This window comes from Hemiscyllium ocellatum, chromosome 11 (genome assembly GCF_020745735.1).
Source record: "Hemiscyllium ocellatum isolate sHemOce1 chromosome 11, sHemOce1.pat.X.cur, whole genome shotgun sequence".
In the NCBI taxonomy this organism is placed as follows: domain Eukaryota; kingdom Metazoa; phylum Chordata; class Chondrichthyes; order Orectolobiformes; family Hemiscylliidae; genus Hemiscyllium; species Hemiscyllium ocellatum.
This window is the reverse complement of record NC_083411.1, coordinates 60,603,555-60,623,167: the sequence shown is the minus strand read 5'-3', so window position 1 is coordinate 60,623,167 and position 19,613 is coordinate 60,603,555. Positions and strand designations below refer to the sequence as shown.

Here is a 19,613-nt window from a genome sequence, read left to right as displayed (position 1 = left end):
CAAGGCTGAATGGTTTTTAGCTGTTCACATTGAACATAGGACTGTACAGCACAGGAACAGGCCCTTCAGCCCACCATGTTGTCCTGAACATGATGCCAAATTAAACCACTCCCTTCTGCCTGCCCTCCATTCCTTGAATATTCATGTGCTTATCTAAAAGTCCAGAAATGCCCGTATTATATCTGCCTCCACCACCATCCCTGACAGCACACTTCAGACTCCTACCGCTCTCTGTATAAAAAGACTTGCCCCTCACATCTCCTTTGAACTTTCTCCATCTCACATTAAATGTATGCCCCATACTATTAGACATTTCAACTCGGGGTTGTTGGTCAGAATCTTTTTCCCAGTCTATCAAGTTTCCCCTTAGCCTCTTCCGTGACAGAGAAAACAACCTGAACTTTTCTAGCCTCTCCTTATAGCTCATGCCCTCAATTCCAGGCAGCATCCTGGTCAACCTCTACTGCACCTTCTCCTAAGCCTCCGCATCCTTCTAGTAATGTGGTGACCAGGACTGAACTCAATACTTGGAAGTGTGGCCTTACAAAGCTGCAACATGACCTCCCGACTCTTGTACCCAGTTCCCCAATCAATAAAGGCAAGCGTGTCATACACATTCAACTTCCCAAATATTGATTGGAAGCTCTTTAGATCAAGTAGATTGGAAGGGGCGGTGTTTGTGCAGTGTGTCCAGGAAGCTTTTCTAACTCAGTATGTAGATTGTCCCACCAGAGGGGAGGCCGTATTGGATTTGGTACTTGGTAACGAACCGGGACAAGTGATGTGCTTGTTAGTGGGTGAGCATTTTGGTGATGGTGACCACAATTCTGTGACTTTCACCTTAGTTATGGAGAGAGATAGGTGCGTGCAACAGGGTAGATTTTACAACTGGGGGAAGGGTAAATACGATCCGGCAAGACAGGACCTGAGGAGCATAAATTGGGAGCATAGGCTGTCAGGGAAGGATGTCGTTGAAATGTGGAACTTTTTCAAGGAACAGATACGACGTGTCCTTGATATGTATGTACGTGTCAGGCAGGAAAGAGATGATCATGTGAGGGAACTTTGGTTGATGAGGGAGGTTGAATGTCTTGTAAAGAGGAAGAAGGAGGCTTACATAAGGTTGAGGAAACAAGGTTCAGACAGAGCGTTGGTGGGATACAGGATAGCCAGGATCGAGCTGAAGAAAGGGATTAGGAGAGCTAAGAGAGGGCATGAAAAATCTTTGGCGGTTAGTATCAAGGATAACCCCAAAGCCTTTTATGCCTATGTGAGAAACATGAGAATGACAAGAACGAGGGTAGGTCTGATCAAGGACAGTAATGGGAGACTGTGTATTGAGTCGGGAAAGATAGGAGAGGTCTTGAATGAGTACTTTTCTTCAGTATTTACAAATGAGAGGGACTGTATTGTTGAAGAGGAGAGTATGAAACGGACTGGTAAACTAGAGGAGATACTTGTTAGGAGGGAAGACGTGTTGGGCATTTTGAAAAACTTGAGGATAGACAAGTTCCCCGGGCCTGACAGGATATATCTTAGAATTATATGGGAAGCAAGAGAGGAAATTGCAGAGCGATTGGCCATGTTCTTTTCGTCTTCACTGTCAACGGGGGGTGGTGCCAGGGGACTGGAGAGTGGCGAATGTTGTGCCCTTGTTGAAAAAAGGGAATAGGGATAACCCCAGGAATTACAGGCCAGTTAGTTTTACTTCGGTGGTAGGCAAAGTAATGGAAAGGGTACTGAGGGATAGGATTTATGAGTATCTGGAAAGACATTGCTTGATTAGGGACAGCCAGCACGGATTTGTGAGGGGTAGGTCTTCCCTAACAAGTCTTATTGAATTCTTTGAGGAGGTCACTAACATGTTGATGAAGGTAGAGCAGTGGATGTAGTGTACATGGATTTTAGTAAGGCATTTGATAAGATTCCCCATGGTAGGCTTATGCGGAAAGTCAGGAGGCATGGGATAGTGGGAAATTTGGCCAGTTGGATAGAGAACTGGCTAATCGGTCGAAGTCAGAGATTGGTGGTAGATGGTAAATATTCAGCCTGGTGCCCAGTTACAAGTGGAGTTCCGCAGTGAGCAGTTCTGGGTCCTCTGCTGTTTGTAATTTTTATTAATGACTTGGAAGAGGGAGTCGAAGGGTGGGTCAGTAAATTTGCAGACGATACGAAGATTGGTGGAGTTGTGGATAGTGAGGAGGGCTGTTGTCAGCTGCAAAGGGACTTAGATATGATGCAGAGCTGGGCTGAGGAGTGGCAGATGAAGTTCAACCCTGTCAAGTGTAAGGTTGTCCATTTTGGAAGGACAAATAAGAAGACAGAATACAGGGTTAACAGTAGGGTTCTTAGTAAGGTGGAGGAGCAGAGGGATCGTGGGGTCTATGTTCATAGCTCATTGAAAGTTGCCACTCAGGTGGATAGAACTTGTAAGAAGGCCTCTGGTGTATTAGCGTTCATTAGCAGAGGGATTGAATTCAAGAGTCATGAGGTGATGTTGCAGCTGTATAGGACCTTGGTAAGGCCACATTTGGAGTACTGTGTGCAGTTCTGGTCGCCTCACTTTAGGAAAGATGTGGAAGCTTTGGACAGGGTGCAGAGGAGATTACCAGGATGTTGCCTGGAATGGAGAATAGGTCGTACGAGGATAGGTTGAAATTACTAGGCCTTCTCTCATTGGAACGGCGAAGGATGAGGGGTGACTTGAAAGAGGTTTATAAGATGATCAGAGGAATAGATAGAGTAGACAGTCAGAGACTTTTTCCCCGGTTACAACAGAGTGTTACAAGGGGACATAAATTTAAGGTAAAGGGTGGAAGGTATAGGGGGGATGTCAGGGGTAGATTCTTTACCTGGAGAGTTGTGGGGGCATGGAATGCACTGCCTGTGGGAGTGGCAGAGTCAGAATCATTGGTGACGTTTAAGCGGCAACTGGATAGGTACATGGATAGGTGCTTAAGCTAAGACAAATGTTCGGCACAACATCGTGGGCCGAAGGGCCTGTTCCATGCTGTATTGTTCTATGTTCTACATGTTTCATCAATGACCTCGCCTCTAGCATAAGATCAAAAGTGCTGCTGTTTACGAATGATTGCACAATGTTCAGCACCATTCATGACTCCTCATAAACTGTACCAGTCTGTATCTATATGCAGCAAGACCTGGACAGCATCTTGTACATGATATACACTGCCATCACTGTGTAATGGCAAAGGGAGTCAATGGTGAAAGTGATTAATGTGGTGCCTGTCAAGTGGGCTGCTTTGTCCTGAATGATATTGAGCTTGTTCTCTGTTTCTGAAATTGCACTCATCCAGGAAAGGAGTTTATCGTATCCAGCTTGTCCATCCATTTCTAGATTTGAAGCTATCATGATGTTTCTTGATTGTGTCTTAGGTGAAGGCCGACTTGGATCACCTACATGACACTTCTGGCTAAAGGGGGTTGCTCAATGAGGCTTAAATATTCTATGAATAACAGCAACCTGGAATGTAGTATTTTAACCACAGTTTTACAATAACTAGAATTGTACACTCTGTTTTGACGCATCTGCAATGCTAAGTATATAACCTACAACCTTTCCATTTCATAAACCACATACCTGCTTTTTGTCTGTTTCTGTGGCTCTCTTGCTCCTGATTTCTCTCTCAGTTTCGTTGTTGTTATTGTTCCTGGAGCAGGACTCCATGACGATCGGAACACCTTGCAGAGACCTTGCAGAAACCCTGGAGCCAGGCTTGAGACCCCAATTTAACAGAAGCCGAACTCTATTTAAGTAATTTTCTTTTATTATTTTTGTAAATTGTAACTCAAAGTGCTGCTGGATTGTGGCAACAAAACATTTTTCACTGTATCTTCAAGATATATGTTAACCTCTCTTCAAACGAACGCAAAATGTTTTGACCAGGTCAGATTAGATTTTTGCCAAACATCTTCGAGACTGAAGGTTATCTTTTACAAAACAAATTGTTCAGTGTCTTTTCAGAATTGTAAAACAAGCTTCTGATAAAAATATTGCCAAAAACAGCATCTTTAATTTGAAGTATAAATCATTGTGATGTCCCACTTTCTGGGTGCATGGTTGTAAATCAAAATTAATACACTGCACAATGACAGTCACACGTAATATTTCTAAACACATGGAACAATACCCAAATTAAAGGCTAAAATTATTTTTGGTTTGGTCCATAGAATGTACAGACCTTCAAATAAAATTATACCACCTTTTACAAGTTCACATAAAATGAACTGGCTTCCTTTCCTTTCACAGTTTGTGATGTTGTCTGAACATATTGTTACTTTTCTCATAAGGGCATTTTTCTTTCATTGATGGTTGCGAATGTTGACTCCAAGGCTCGTCCCTAATTATTCTTGAGTTGAATGGTTTGCCGGGCCATTTCAGAGGCAGCTGAGTCAACCGTATTGTTATTGCCATGGGTCTGGAATCTCATGAAGTTGACAAATTTTGTTTCCTTTAAGACATGAGTGAACCAAATAGGTTCTTGCAACAATTTGTTCTTGCCATATAGTGATTAGTACAGTCAATGGTTAGATATTCCAGATATAATCATTTAAATTCCACCAGCTGTCAGAGATTTTAACCTGCTGATCCAGCGCATTTCTGTGGTACGCGAGAATAATTGTTCAATGACATTGTTCGTATATCAACATCTCCCCATTTATAGAAGGGACCATTGCGTTGCAGTGGCTCACAACCCAAAAAGCTTTAATGATTCAAGGGTAACAAGTAGTAACCTGTGCCCAATAACCCACTTCTTAGACTGGACCATCGCTGCCCATTCTGACATATGCCCACCTCTCCTTGAGGCATTTTTTTCCTGTTGTATAATGGCATAAATTTCAGTCCAGGCTGGTATAGTACCAATCAGGAGTTACATGGCAACATGACATGTGAAACTCTGGCATAAAAAAAGTTCTCACTTGCACGCATTTCCACAGTGAGTCAAGTTACAAGAGGGATGTGGTACAAAATAGGATGATTATAGTAGGGTCCAGGAGCAGAGTTTATTAACAGTGACATCTCTATGGTCTCCCCAGTGGGCTGTGTAGAGAACCAGGGAGAGCATCAAGAAGATATAATGTACTGGCATGGGGAGGGGGGATGGGTTTGGGGCAGGAGAACGGTTAGAGGAAAATGACATCAGTTGGTGTTCTCTAGATGCTAATTATAACTGAAAAATGGCTTGGACAAATATATGGATCAGGCTTTTCCTAACTGCAGCTACATTTCATTTGCAATCATTTCATTGTCCATTTGCAATGTGTGCAGTGTGAATGTGTTTAATGTTCAAATGCTGGTCAAAAGGTGATTTGCACCAAGCCATTGGTTCTGGCTGATTGAACTTTGACATCCTATTAATACAGAAGTTAACAGCAATGATATGAAAAAAGGAAAACACTGGACAAAGATTACCCAGTACTTGTGAAACCCGCAAGAGGGTTGTGGGAGGCAGAAACAATTGTTTTATTATCAGTCTGGTAAATTTAGGGATGATCTGTACCGAATGCATTGATGACTTTCATTGTTGATGTGGATCTGGAATGGGAAAGGGATGAAGCACTGCAGGGACATCTGTTTTGTTGTGATGCGTTGGTCACTCAACTGGTGCTGAAACTGCATCAAGTTGGTATCGATGCTGGGGCTGAAACTGCTGCAGATATGGCATTACCATGGTGCAGGGTACCTTACCGTCTGGAGGAGTGTTTAAGCCCTCATCTGAAGGTTATAGCACATTAACTGTTCCCAGAGTTCAGAACCTCTTTTGCTCTGTTTCCAACATTAGAGGTTTCCATGGGGGCTTCCTGTACATAGCTGATGGTGGGATGTTGTTCCCTTTGCCTTCCTTCCTAAGAAGAGAAAGGTGGATGCAGGTGTAGCAGGATTTATGACAGGCCCAGGAACAACAGCACAGCCCCATGAAGGCTGAGACAACCCCAGTCCAGGGAGAGGTCAATAGCAAAATGCTCCTCAGGATGCATGGTGTCTGAAGGAGGCCCAGAGATATTCTGGTCCTGATCCATTTCTGGGGTTGACAGAGATGCAGTATCAATCATTTCCTGAGGCAATGTGATGGCACAGAACCAACTGCTGGAGCGAGACCTGAGGGCGTTTCCAGGAGATGCGATAGACACTTGGAACATTGATGTGACTGGCTCCTACCAGGGAGTGGTGGGGTACCCTGTGTGAGACCTCAGTCCGTGCACCGACAAATCTATCAGGACAGTGACCAATCCCATTCATGCAAGCTCACTCCCATTCAATTTGCTGCATAAACCTACCTGGCATCTCCCAAATGCAGGGTACCCTTGACTGGCCAGACATAGCACTGAGAGGGCAGTATCACAAAACTGTGGAATTCATCAATGGGAAGGGGTTCCATTCCATTAATGTTCAGGTGATCAATGATCAGTGTAATCATTTCCTGGAGACATGTGCCCATGACACTGTCAATATCACAAACCATTCAGAGGCTCAACCTGTACCCCTGTTGTGTTTAAAAGCCTACGAATGTTACCAGATTGGTTACTGGGGGAGAAGAGTTACCCATTAGGACCATGGTTGACACCACCAGTGGGAAACCATTGACTAATGTGGGGCACAGATATAATGCTGCCCAAGCTTCAAACAGGGCTGTAATGGAGCAAACAAAGAGGCTCCTGAAGATGTGGTTCTGCTGCTTGGACTGCTCTGGGGGGTTGCCACTCGTATAGTCTGGACAGTGTGTGCCACATCATCCTGATATGTTGTATTCTGCACAATGGAAGCAGACAATGAGTGCTAGATGCTGAGGAATGAGGCAAATGGGAGCAGCATTCTGAGGAGGATGGTGTCCATGAAGTGGAGGTGCTGGTGTTTGACTCAGGTGGACAATATCAAAAGTCACATGACATCAGATTATAGTCCAACATATTTATTTGAAATTACAAACTTTCAGAGCACTGCCCCTTCATCAGGTGAAGTGACTTCCCTGATGAGGAGACCTATGCTCCCAAAGCTTGTGAGTTCAAATAGACCTGTTGAATTATAATCTGGTGTTGCATGACTTCTGATGGTGTGGAGAATGGTGGGGACATTGAAAAAAAGGAAACTCCATAAGCATGGCAGAGTTCAGCTGAGTTGACTTGTTAAGAAGTTATTGGTATGATCCTTTCATTGGCAGAGCTAAAGAAATTGTAACACTGGACGAACTTTATCAACATAAAGTTATGCCCTTTGGAATGAAAAATACACTGGCAATATTTCAGTAATTGTCCAACAAAATAATTAAAGGGCTTGTTAATTATTCTGTTTACATCAACCAACTTGGCATTTTTAATCAAAACTGGAAAAACATTTACACCATTTTATTGAATCATTTTGATCAAATTCACAAGGCCAATTTAGTTCTAAATTTAGCTTGGAATGAATTTGCTAAGGCAAAGGCATCTTTTTAGGAATTTACTGTGGGACAAGGCTAACTCGCCCCTAAGGAAACAAAAGTATTGTATTTTTTTTGATATTTTGATGCTTAAGACGATGTGTGAAGTTTTAGGTTTTGCTCCCATGAGTGCATTCTATCGGACGTTTGTTCTGAAACTCAGCACTGTTGTTATACCCTTAACAAACCTGTTGAACAAAAAGACAAACAATTTGAATAGATGGAAGATCTTTTGTAAATTTGAAAATAGTGCTGTCAACTGCACCAGTTTTATGACTTTTATATGACTTATTCAAAGCTATTCAAACTAGCTGTTACAGACCAACAGGAATAGGCCGGTTAGCCCCTTTAGTCTGCTCCTCTTGGTGTTCCGCTGTGGATGGCAACTGTGTCAGTGCTACACTGGGGAGAAAAAATGAAATGATGAAAGGTGACCGCTGTGTGAAATACTCATGAAGGAACATGTACACATCTTCTGTACCCAGTCATGTCTTTCTCTGATAGGCTCAATCCTTTCCTTAGTCATCTTCATACTCTTAATGTACTGCTAAAACATCTTTGGATTTTCCTTCATATTTCATAACTTCTTTTTGATGTCCTATTTTTGTTTTCACTTCAGCCCTATACATTCCTGAAATAACTGCACAGAGGCTGGTATCTTGTCTCCAAGTCACCCTGACATGTCGATAAAGATGGCCTTGAGCTTGCAGTTACCTGCTACTTCAACACCCCACCACGTTGCCAGGCCAACATTTCACTCTGAGGCTTATTGCAGTGCTCCAGTGAGTCTCAATGTCAGCTGGAGGAACGTGGTACCTTTAGAACTCAATGTTATGTTTAACATGTTGAGAATATGATCATGCCCCTCCATGTCGTTATGGCCGCACACTGACACACATACACACACACACACACACACACACACATGCAGACATACAGACAGACACACACACACACACAGATAGACAGACACACTCTCTTGTATGGTTATTATACTAAATGATACTATTATGATACTAAACCTTTATTCTCTAGAATTTAGAAGGTGATTGGCAAAAGAGACGAGTGCTGTGCTGCTGACAAATGATGATGAGAAGTGGCTTCCAAAGTGGAATAATTTGGGACTTGAAATCTTAACACTGTACAACTCTCCACTGACAGAGACCAGCTGAGTACCTCCAGCACTTTTTGTTTTTCATTTAATTACTAAACATGAGAAAAATTAGTAATACAAAATGATCCATGAAGAATAGAAATAAGAGGAGAGGCTAAAAGAAAAAAAGATTATTTGAATTAGTCTCTGAATTGTTCATGAAGAGCAGCTGCTGAAGGTTTTTTGAGTTGATTAGATTAGATTAGATTAGATTCCCTCTAATGCCATTTGACCCAACAGGTCCACATCGACACTCCAAAGAGTAATCCACCCAGACCTACTTCCCTCTGACTATTGTACCTAACACTATGGGCAATTTAGCATGGCCAATTCACCTGACCTGCATGTTTTTGGATTGTAGGAGGAAACCAGAGTACCTGGAGGAAACCTGCACAGACGCAGAAAGATTGTGTAAACTCCACACCTACAGTTACCCAAGGTTGGAATCAAACCAGGTCCCTTGTACTGTGAGGTAGCAGTGCTAACCACTGAGCCATTGTGCCAATAATACCACCAGACCATCTTCTTCCTATTTGTACCTGTACCATTAACATTGGCAGATCAATAGTCAATTTTTGAGATTCTTGCATTTGAAAGCTGATATTGCCTTGTCTTGATTCAACTTTCGACTCTTGAGCAGTAATAAGAGTGAGAGATCGCATGATTTCTTTACCTCTGGCAGAGAGGCGCTTATTGGCTCCACAGAATGCCAGAGACCCTCCAATCTATTGCAGTCAAATGTTAACATATAAACATTAATTTTTAACCCCTTTATGTACATTCTTTGAAGGACATACCACAAAAATGCCTGAAAGAGGATGCTCCCTTCCAAGAACAAGAAGGATAATTAGCCATCTCACTATTTCAAGTCTGTCTCTGAAGTTTTTTTTAACACCCTCAGGTGTTAGTCCATTAATATGACACTGAACTTTGCCAGCCATCACTGAACATACACCTGCAGTTAGGTTGTCTTGCTAGCAGCCCTCTTTTAAAAAGCACATTTTGGGATTAAAGGTTATTATCATCTGTAACAGTTTGAGATTCCGAACCTTTGTTGTAACATAGTCCTGAAACAGTTGCCATGACATAATAACAGTTTGATAATGGAAATTTTCAAACTGATGCCATTAAGCTGCAAAATAAATATTTAGCAATGTATTGAATAATGAACACTGAAAAAAAAAACTCAAAGACTGATTAAACTGTGTTACACACTTTAAGGGACTCAGCATGATTCATTTACTGGTGAAAGCTGAAACAATTTTCACCCATGTTTGGCCAAGTGCAAACATTAAATGTTTTGAAACAAAAGTGTTCTCCTCGAAGTTTGCCTTCAACTCCTAAGCAAGTGAAAGAATGAAAGATCGTTGTCCAGAAATGGAACAGAGGGAATTGGTTTTAACTGTTTTTTTTGACAGAATGAGCATCAAACATGCAGAGGACAGTGTATTATCAAAACAGGGCAGTGAACTTATGTGAAGCTTCAAGCAATGCTAGTCATTTGAAAATTTTGGTTGCTGTGAATTGCAGAGTCTCTGCACAGGGTTCAGAAAGTTTCCAAATTACCAACAAATTGCTGCTAGATAGTGTAGACATTGTTTCCGTTATAAGGAAAGGTTTTGCTTTTGACATGAGATCGTTTAGTCTGAAAAAGTTTAATATTTGTTTTGTTTATTGTTTCTCTCTCAGGCTGCGACCAGTGACATATGGCTGAAGGTGAAGTGAGGTAACTGGTACTCAAAGATAGACCACTTGCTCTCAATGATTGGCTCTGCTGTGAGAGTGGGCAATGTCAGAAGATTCCCTGAGCTGGCTTACAGAAATTGAGAAGATACTGTACAGAAATCCAGGATACAGGGTACAGAAAGGCAGAAATACCTTATTAGATTTATAAAGATATTAAATTCAATGTTTTATACTTGTAAACCTTACAAGGTTTGAGTGTTGTTGGGAAAATGGGAGCAAATTGGGAACAATGAATTCAATATTGCAGCTTTAAATTGTTATATTTATCAAATATTTTGGTGAAATATGGATGATATGGCATTAAATTATAATAAAGTACAAAAATGCAACAAAATGACAGTGAAAGCCAACCAATTGTGTGGAACTGAAGACGTCTTTAAATCGGACCAGATAAATCTGCCTGTGATCTTTTCAGCTGATGACATTAGGAAACCAGTGGCTTCTTACAACCCTCCATCATCTCCTACTGTTTTTATTTTCAATTCTAAACTTTCCAAATGTGTTAACTTCAATTTTGCCATTTGTCTTGATGGGATTTGAACCTACAAGCTACTGATACCTACCCCAGAGCCAGGATGACTGCACTTAATTGACATCTCCCTGATTCCCTACCTGGTTTACAAAATTGGAGGAGATTCTGTTTACCACTATGCGACTGACAATGAGTGACTTCAGTTACGTGGACAGGTTGGAAAAGTTTGAATAGGTTCCATTGTAAATAATCTGAAGGCAGGCTGAAGAGAAATGATTCCATTCAAAATGTTGGTGTGATTTGGAACAGACAATCTTAAAAAGAAGCTGATTTCATGAATAATTTTAAAAACGAAGTGGGAAAGTACACATGATTCAGATCCATGCATACCCACAAACAAAGAGTGGGAATGTCTGATGAAGTATGACTGTTCTTTCAAAAATAAATCACTGACACAATTGGCCAGATGGCTTCCCTTGATGGTGATAATTTCAATGGTTTTGAATTTTTGACAAGCTGAAAAACAGGAAATGAAGTGATTATTCCATTAATCCTCTCTAAATGGGAAAGGCAGTGAATGTGATCTGCAATAATTGCAATATGACCTTTGATGCAATCCCTCAGTACGACCTGTTGCTTTCATCGTTGACCTTGAATGACCTCAGGGACCCCTTTTTCCATTTGTCCATGGGATATGGATGTCGATGGCTCAACCAACAATTGTTGTCCACCCTTATTGGTCAGAGGACAACTAAGAGTCAACAACATTGTGGGTCTGCACTCACATGTGGGACACATTAATAGGGATTGCAGATTTTCTTCACTGAAGGGCATTCATCAGCCAAATTTATTTTTAATGATAACCAGCATGGTTGCCACTGGGCTGGCTTTTTACTGAATTTAAATTTAATCATCTGCCATGTTAGAGTTCAAACCCATGCTTCCCGAATATTAAGCTGGGTTTCTTGATTACTAGTCCATTGACCTTACCCTTATGGCCTTCATTACTGAGATAGCTTATTGTTACTATAATAATATCATCAAATATACTCCTCTGTTGCTGAACCTCTAATCTATTGTTACTAGTTTTGGCCAATTCCTCATTTTCTACCCTTTATACTCTGTGTACAAATTGATGTAAGATGTGTTAACTCACCAATTCTGGGATCACTGATATACATCAGTTATATAATGCCTAATTTTTAAATTCTGATACTATTTTCAAATCCCACCATGGTTTCACTCTCCTAACCTCCACAATCCCATGCCACCCCTCAACTCCCTTGGAAATGTGCACTCTTCTAGCATTGGTCTTTTAAGTGTCCCCGATTGTAATCACACTTCTTTCAGTGCTGTGCACTAAGCCACCTGCACAGAGTTCAGCATCTCCTCCTTAAACTGCATCTCCACTTCCCATTTCCTATTACCTCTTTTCATTTAACATCATCCTGTATCAAATATTGAGATCTTCAGAACTTTTCACTAATTAACTATTGAGCTGGCTAAGACATTGACATTGGTCCCTGTGATAAACTCTATCACTCATTAACAGTAGTCTGAGGGTGAACCTCGGGAACTTTGGTATGATATTTGACACTAAAACGAGAGTCCTATTGTATCCTATCATGTTCCTGAACCATCAATAAGACAAGTGTTTTCCCACCTATGTAAGATCACCAGATTTTGTTTTGACTCGACCTCTCTTCGTTAAAACTCCTATGTGATTGTTACGTATAGATTAGATTAGATTAGATTAGATTCCCTACAGTGTGGAAACAGGCCTTTTGCCCCAACCAATCCACACCAACCCTTGGGAAAGTAATCCACCCAGACCCATTTCCCTCTGACTAATTCACCTAGCACTATTGGCAATTTAGCATGGCCAATTCACCTGACCTGCACATCTTTGGACTGTGGCAGACCAACAGTTGACATTTATCCTTGGTCATCCTGTATCCTGCTCAAACGTGAATTAAGTAAAACCACTACAGCCCAGGCCCTAACTCACATAAAATCATTATCTGCTTCCTGTGTGTTCTTGGTCACCTCCATTGATTGATACCTCAGTAACACCTCAACTTTAAATTTCTCATTGTTGTTTCCAAATTTCTCCATGGTCCTTTCCCTCTCTATCTCTGCAGCATCCTCTTGCTATACAAATCTTTTGATCCCTTTATTCCTCTTATTTTATCCATTTGAATATCACCAATTTAAACATCTCCATCATTGGTATACCTGTCTTTAGCTGTCTATACCCGACACTCTGGAACTCTATCCCTAAATATTGTTATCTAACTCTCTTTAACACATTTCCTTCCCTCTTTGACATTTACCTTTAATAATGATCTCTTCTACTAATCTTTAAGGTCAGCTGTCCTTGTCTGACCTTAAATGGGCACAGTGTTAAGATTTGTTTGTTGTTGTTTTTTGTTAGTAATTTTGGAACTTTCTAATGGATGATTGAACACAATAATTAATAATCACTTGAACACGTGACTAACCTATTTTTTTTCGAATCAACCTGTTCAGAAATGTTAATACACATCTCTGGAGCAGGTGAGACTTGAACCCAGATGTCCTGGTTCTGGGGTAAGGATACAACCATTCGAACTATAACATCCCTAATTAAGAAAAACAAGCATGGATTCTTTTAATTGGAAAATTGCATAAAAGTAAATGTTTATAGGTTCCTAATGTGAGACAGGATGGGTGTGCTGCATATAAATGTTCAAAATGTATTTGATAATGGGCATATTCCTGATGAAGGGCTTATGCCCAAAACATTGCCTCTCCTGTTCCTTGGATGCTGCCTGACCTGCTGTGCTTTTCCAGTCCCATACTTTTTTGACTATGAAATTAACTAAGCAACTTTAAACAAAGAAGATGTGATGTTGTTTTCCTTTGGTCCAGAGGAAGCTAAAACATCAGGTGACCCAGAGACTAGTAATAGAACTACTCTTCCTGATATTCTATACATCAATAGTATGGACTTGCGTGTAGAGGACACAATTTTAAAATTTGCACAAAGTTGACCAAGGTGTGCGGAGGATGATGGTAGATGTCAGGAGGGGATATAAGGTTGATGAAGTGGGCAGACATATTCGAGATGAAATTTAATCTAAGACAGTGGCAAGTGACTCATTTTACTCTGATAAAGAACATTAAGCAAGTAGTTAAAAGGGCTTCAGGAACAGAGAAACCCAGAGGCAAGATTCAGTTAAGGTAACACAATGGTTTACACAATATGTGGGATTCCTGTTAGATGGAGACAAAGAGTGCAAAGGAAAGGAAGGTAATCTGAATCTTTATCAAACCCTGGCTTGGCATCACCTGGAGCATTGTGCCCAATTCTGAGCAACTCTTTAATGGTGGAAATGCAGATGTGAGAGAAGGTGCAGAAAAGATTCCCAAGAATGACTTCAGGGCTGAGAAGGTTCAGAATCATGGAAGCATTGGAAATTCTATGGCTTTCATCCTAAGAGAAAGAGTCATTGAGAAGTGAATGATGAAACTGTTCAAATTAATGGGGAGATCAGCATCAGCAAATTTCTCGAGAAGGGCGGTAAAAGAAAAAGGTCACAGATAGAAAGATGAACCAAAGGCAGGTTGATAAAAATCTTTTTGTACACAGTGAGTGGTTGTTGTTGAATCCCCACAGTGTGGATGCAGTTCATTTGGTCCATCTAGTCCACACTGCCTGTCCAAAGAGCATCACAGCTTCCCCTCCTCCCCTACCATAAGCTTGGAGTTCTCTGTGATACTGCAGTGCTCACAACTGAGCCACCATGCCACCCTGAATTTGGAAAGCAGTACCTGAGAATATTGTGAAGATTTCAAGAGAGAATTTGATAGTTATCTTAAAAGTAAACAAAACAGAGCAATAGAGACAATGTAAGGAGCTAATTTGAGCTGAATGACCAAGAGCAAGCATATTATCAAAGGCCAAATGATTTCCTTCTGTGCATACTCACACTCTTGCATTCAACAGTATTCTTGGAGCTGCCTTTCAATGTTACTTGTCACTATGCTTTGCAATGCAGGTCTCAATTTCCTAAATATCCTGTAAGTGGATCAGAGATGTCTGTGAGGATCATAAGGTGTTAGCAAACGTTGGATGGCTAGTACCTGTAGATAAACATTGCGAGTGGCTGTTTCCCATCGATCGTGACTGAGGTGCTGTTTACTGCTGGGCAGCAAGAAGACTTCTTGCAGCCAACAACATCAACAGGGGCCTGCTCTGATGTCAGTGCTGAGAATTCTTAATGCCGAGTTAATTTGGCTCATTTGGTAAGACAGGATGCTGAATATAAATGAGGTGAGTTGAGTCAATAATAAGCCATTCAACAAGTTATAATCCCTCATAAAAGACAATTTGCCTCTGCGTAGTGAATAATTCACTAGGTTGCTTCTCATAGCGAAAGCGACCTCAATGGACCTTTTGCCTTACTCTGCCACAAATCTTTCCATGGCCAATCTCATTCTGACCTCTGTATGATTCCACACCTGGGGCATTTTTTATCAACGGGAAAAGTACTCCCCTCTCCCTCAAATGGTACAGCTACAGCCATAGCTACATTAAGGTGCACAGCAGTTACATAAACTCCTTTTCTGGCCAAAGCCTAGTTTTTTTTTCCTCCAGGGAGTGAATTAGAATGTTTAATTCATGGAATTAGTGAAGAAATATTTACATTTTTGTTTGTATGATGTGCATTTCAAATGTAACAACATCTAGAACAGTGAAAGTTAAAATTGTTCAGAATTTATTTCAGAACTCACTTTTAGGTAATGATTTGACCAGAGTGAAAGTGGTAGCTTTGGCCTTACTCACAGCATGTCCAAGTAAGCTAAAAGGGAGGGAAAAGTTTCAGGAGTTTTGGTAACAACAGCAATGGCTGAACAACATCTACCACCAGAACACAAAGTGATATGCTTGAAGTTTTCGGATTAGCTCAAACTTTCTTCAAAAATGTTGTGAAGTTGTTAAATGTATGTGTTTCTTATGGATTTGTTGTCAATGTAATAGATTATCTGATGTCGTTTCCATATTGTCGAGAAGTGAGTTAACCTATTCTGTCTTTGGTTTGGTGTCAAATCCTGAAGGTCCTTAAAATCTTTGGAACTGTATTTTCTTTGTATGTAGGACATAGTAACATAACAGCAGCAGTAGGCCATTTAGTCCATCAAGTCTATTCGACCATTCAATGAGATCATGGCTGATTTGTGGTCTAACTCCATACATGCTCCTTGAAAGTGGAGTCGCAGGTAGATAGGATAGTGAAAAAGACTTTTGGTAGTCTTTCCTTTATTGGTCAGATATTGAGTACAGGAGTTGGGAGGTCAAATTGCGGCTGTGCAGGACATTGGTTATGCCACTGTTGGAATATTGCACGCAATTCTAGTCTCCTTCCTATCGGAACGATGTTGCGAAACTTGAAAGGGTTCAGAAAAGATTTACAAGGATGTTGCCAGGGTTGGAGGATTTGAGCTAGAGGGAGAGGTTGAATAGGCTAGGCTATTTTCTCTGGAGCATGGGAGGCTGAGGAGTGACCTTATAGGGGTTTATAAAATCATGAGGGGCATGGATAGGATAGACAAAATCTTTTCCCTGGGATGGGGGAGTCTAGAACTAGAGGGCATAGATTTAGAGTGAGAGGGGAAAGATATAAAAGAGACCTAAAGGGACAACCTTTTCACTCAGAGGGTGGTACGTGTAAGGAATGAGTTGCTAGAGTAAGTGCTGGAGGCTGGTAGAATTGCAACATTTAAGAGACATCTGGATGGGTATATGAATAGGAAGGATTTGGTGAGATAAGGGCCAGGTGCTGGTAGGTGGGACTAGATTAGGTTGGGAAATCTGGTCGGCATGGATGAATTGGACCGAAGGGTCTGCTATACATCTCTATGACTCTATGTACCATATACCTTAATAGCTTTGCTTAACAAAAAAATGTTTCTATCTCACATTTAAAATTAACAACTGATCAAATTCCAAACATCTACCACCTTTTGTGTATAGAAACATTTCCTCACATCTCTTCTGAGTGACCTTTCTGTAATAATCCCTAGTTCTAGAATCCCCAATGAGTGGAAATAGTTTATCTTTATCTACCCTGTTTCTTCCTATTAATATCTTGAAGACTTCTATCAATTTTCTGATCTATCAAATGGATCTGAAAGGTTTTCTTTATCTGGTCGAAAGGTTGGTGAATATTGTGCATTGGCTGATTGTTGAAATTGTTGATAACATTCTTGATCTGGATAATCATCAGACTTATGATCTTCTTGTGTTGCACTTGCTTGATTGACATTTTTGTTGATTAAAGTTGATGCCGAATCTTTGTCATTGTCAAGATTGTTGCTGTAAGACAAAAACTGCAAGTTGTTGATGTTTCTGCTGTTTTAAATGCCCTCTGCAATGTAAAGTTCAATTTTCTTTTGGTATTCTGGCACCTTCACAGAAATTAATGAAGATATTCCTTTTCGGAGGCGGCTGAAAGGTTTCCAAAGATCTGGAGGAAAAACATTGTCAAAATACCTTCACTTAATAAGACTCTATGACTGTATCAAACATGGCTGCCATCATATCATTCAGATCACACTGATTTCTCGCACCAAATTTGACACTATGCAATTTGATTTGCATTCCTTTTCTTTGTCCAATATTTCATATTTAAATGAATAAAATCATTAAAACATATTAATTGCTGAATAAAACTTTACATTTGTCATTCAAACAATCATAATCACGAAGATTTCATGAACTTCTCTGACAGAGCTCGCACATTTCAAACTGCAATTTTTTTATCCTTTCCTTTAAGAGAAACCACTTTTGTTGTCTGATATTCAGCTTTTTCTCGTAACAAAAGATGGAGGATGGGAGAAAATTGTGACTATAAGAGTTCCTTCTTTTTTCAGTGTTGGAGCAGTTTTCCTTGAATTCTTAGAGCAGTAATTGCTGTTTTATAAACTGTTGCATTGTTTTGGAACTTTGTGGAAAAGAAGATCAAAGCAAAGATACTTTTAAAATGGGAGGAATTGAGAGATCAGGGGCAACATTGAAGGTGAAAAGGGGAGCAGTCAACCTGAACAACTGTCTGCCTCTGCAGTTTAGTTTCTAATATCTCTGGACATTAGAGTTTGCTCTGAAAAAACTAAAGAAACACTGAAATTCACAGCTGACCTTGGAGTAAACTCTGGAGAACTGCTCACAGCAGGGCCAAATATTTATTTTAAAGACTAACCCTACTGTTTTTCTTTGTAAATTTACAATCATTTGTTTATATGTTTATTGAGATCTGTCTCTTGATTAAACTTACTTAAAATATAAAACATAGGTACCAAGTTACCGTGGAGCAGTGTTTTCAGAGCACTGAAACTGCTATTTTCTGGGTCTGTAGTTTGTTAAGGTGCAAAGATGGTCTTTAGTAGAGTGATGTGCTCTTCCTGTCAGATGTGGGAGATTAGCTAGAATTTTAATGTCACTGATGATTATGTTTGCAGGAAGTGTGTTTGCTTGCAAAACCTATTGGATCGTGTGAATAGATCAGAGAGGCAGTTAAAGGCAATGAGGAATTTACAGGAGCAAGGGGGTGAGAGAGATGGCAGTTTTCAGGAAGATAGAAAAACCCCACATACAGTCAGGTAGACAGGTAATCTCCAGGAAAGGTAGGAGGGGGTAGGCAGGTAATGAGAAATCTCCTATGGCTATCTCCATCTCAAACAAGTATGCTGTTTTGGAAAATGTAGGGAGTGATGGACTCTCGGGGGAATGTGTGCTGACAGCCAGGATTCTGATATCGAAACTGGCTATAATGTAATGAGGGGTATGTCAGATTCCAAGTGATCAATTGTGACAGGGGACTCTCTAGTCAGAGGCACAGACAGGCATTTCTGCAGCTGCCAATGAGAAATCAGAATGATGTGTTCCATCACTGGAGCCATGGTCAAGGATATCTCAGAGAAGGTGCAGAATATTCTTAAAGGGGACAGGGACCAGCAGAACATCATTGTCTACATTGGTACAAATGACATAGGAAGAAAAAAGGACAATGTTCTGAGGAGGGAATATAGGAAATTAGGCAGGAGGTTAAAAAGTAGGTCCTCAAGGATAGTAATATCTGGATTACTCCCAGTGCCACATGCTAGTGAGAATTGGAATAGGAGGATGGAGCAGATGATTGTGTGCCTGAGGAGCTGATGCAGGGGAGGATTCACATTTTTGAATGATTGGAATCTCTTCTAGGGGAGAATTGACCTGCTTAAGAAGGACGGATTGCACCTGAATTAAAAGGGGGTGAATATACTGGTGGGAACATTTGCGAGAGGTACATGGGAAGATTTAAGCTAGTGAGGGGGTGGGACGCAGGGAGATAGCAAGGAAGAGGTGAGTCTGAGGCTGATACAGTTGGGAAAAGGACCACGTCAAACAGTCAAAGCAGGCAGAAACAAAGTAGAGAATGTGGTAGGACTGCATTTATTTCAATGTGAGAGGCATGTCAGGTAAGGCAGATGAACTCAGGGTATGGTTAGGAACATGGGACTGGGATATTATATCTATTACAGAGCCATCGCTCAGGGATGGACAGGACTGGCAGTTAAATGTTCCAAGGTACAGATGATATGGGAAGGATAGATGGGGAGCAACAGAGAAGGAGAGTGGCATTTTTGCTTCAGGAGAACATTACGGCTGTACTTAGGGAGGATATTCCAGGGAGTACGTCCAGTGAAGTTATTTGGGTGGAACTGAGAAATAAGAAAGGATGATCACCTTATTGGGAATGTACATTCCAGTAGTCAGCAGGAA

The 19,613-nt window shown here is 40.8% G+C and overlaps 1 pseudogene; it reads left to right on the top strand.

Annotated features, from left to right (window-relative positions):
* LOC132820027 (sodium- and chloride-dependent neutral and basic amino acid transporter B(0+)-like) overlaps positions 1–19,613 on the top strand; it is a 640,602-nt pseudogene that overhangs the window by 517,405 nt on the left and 103,584 nt on the right.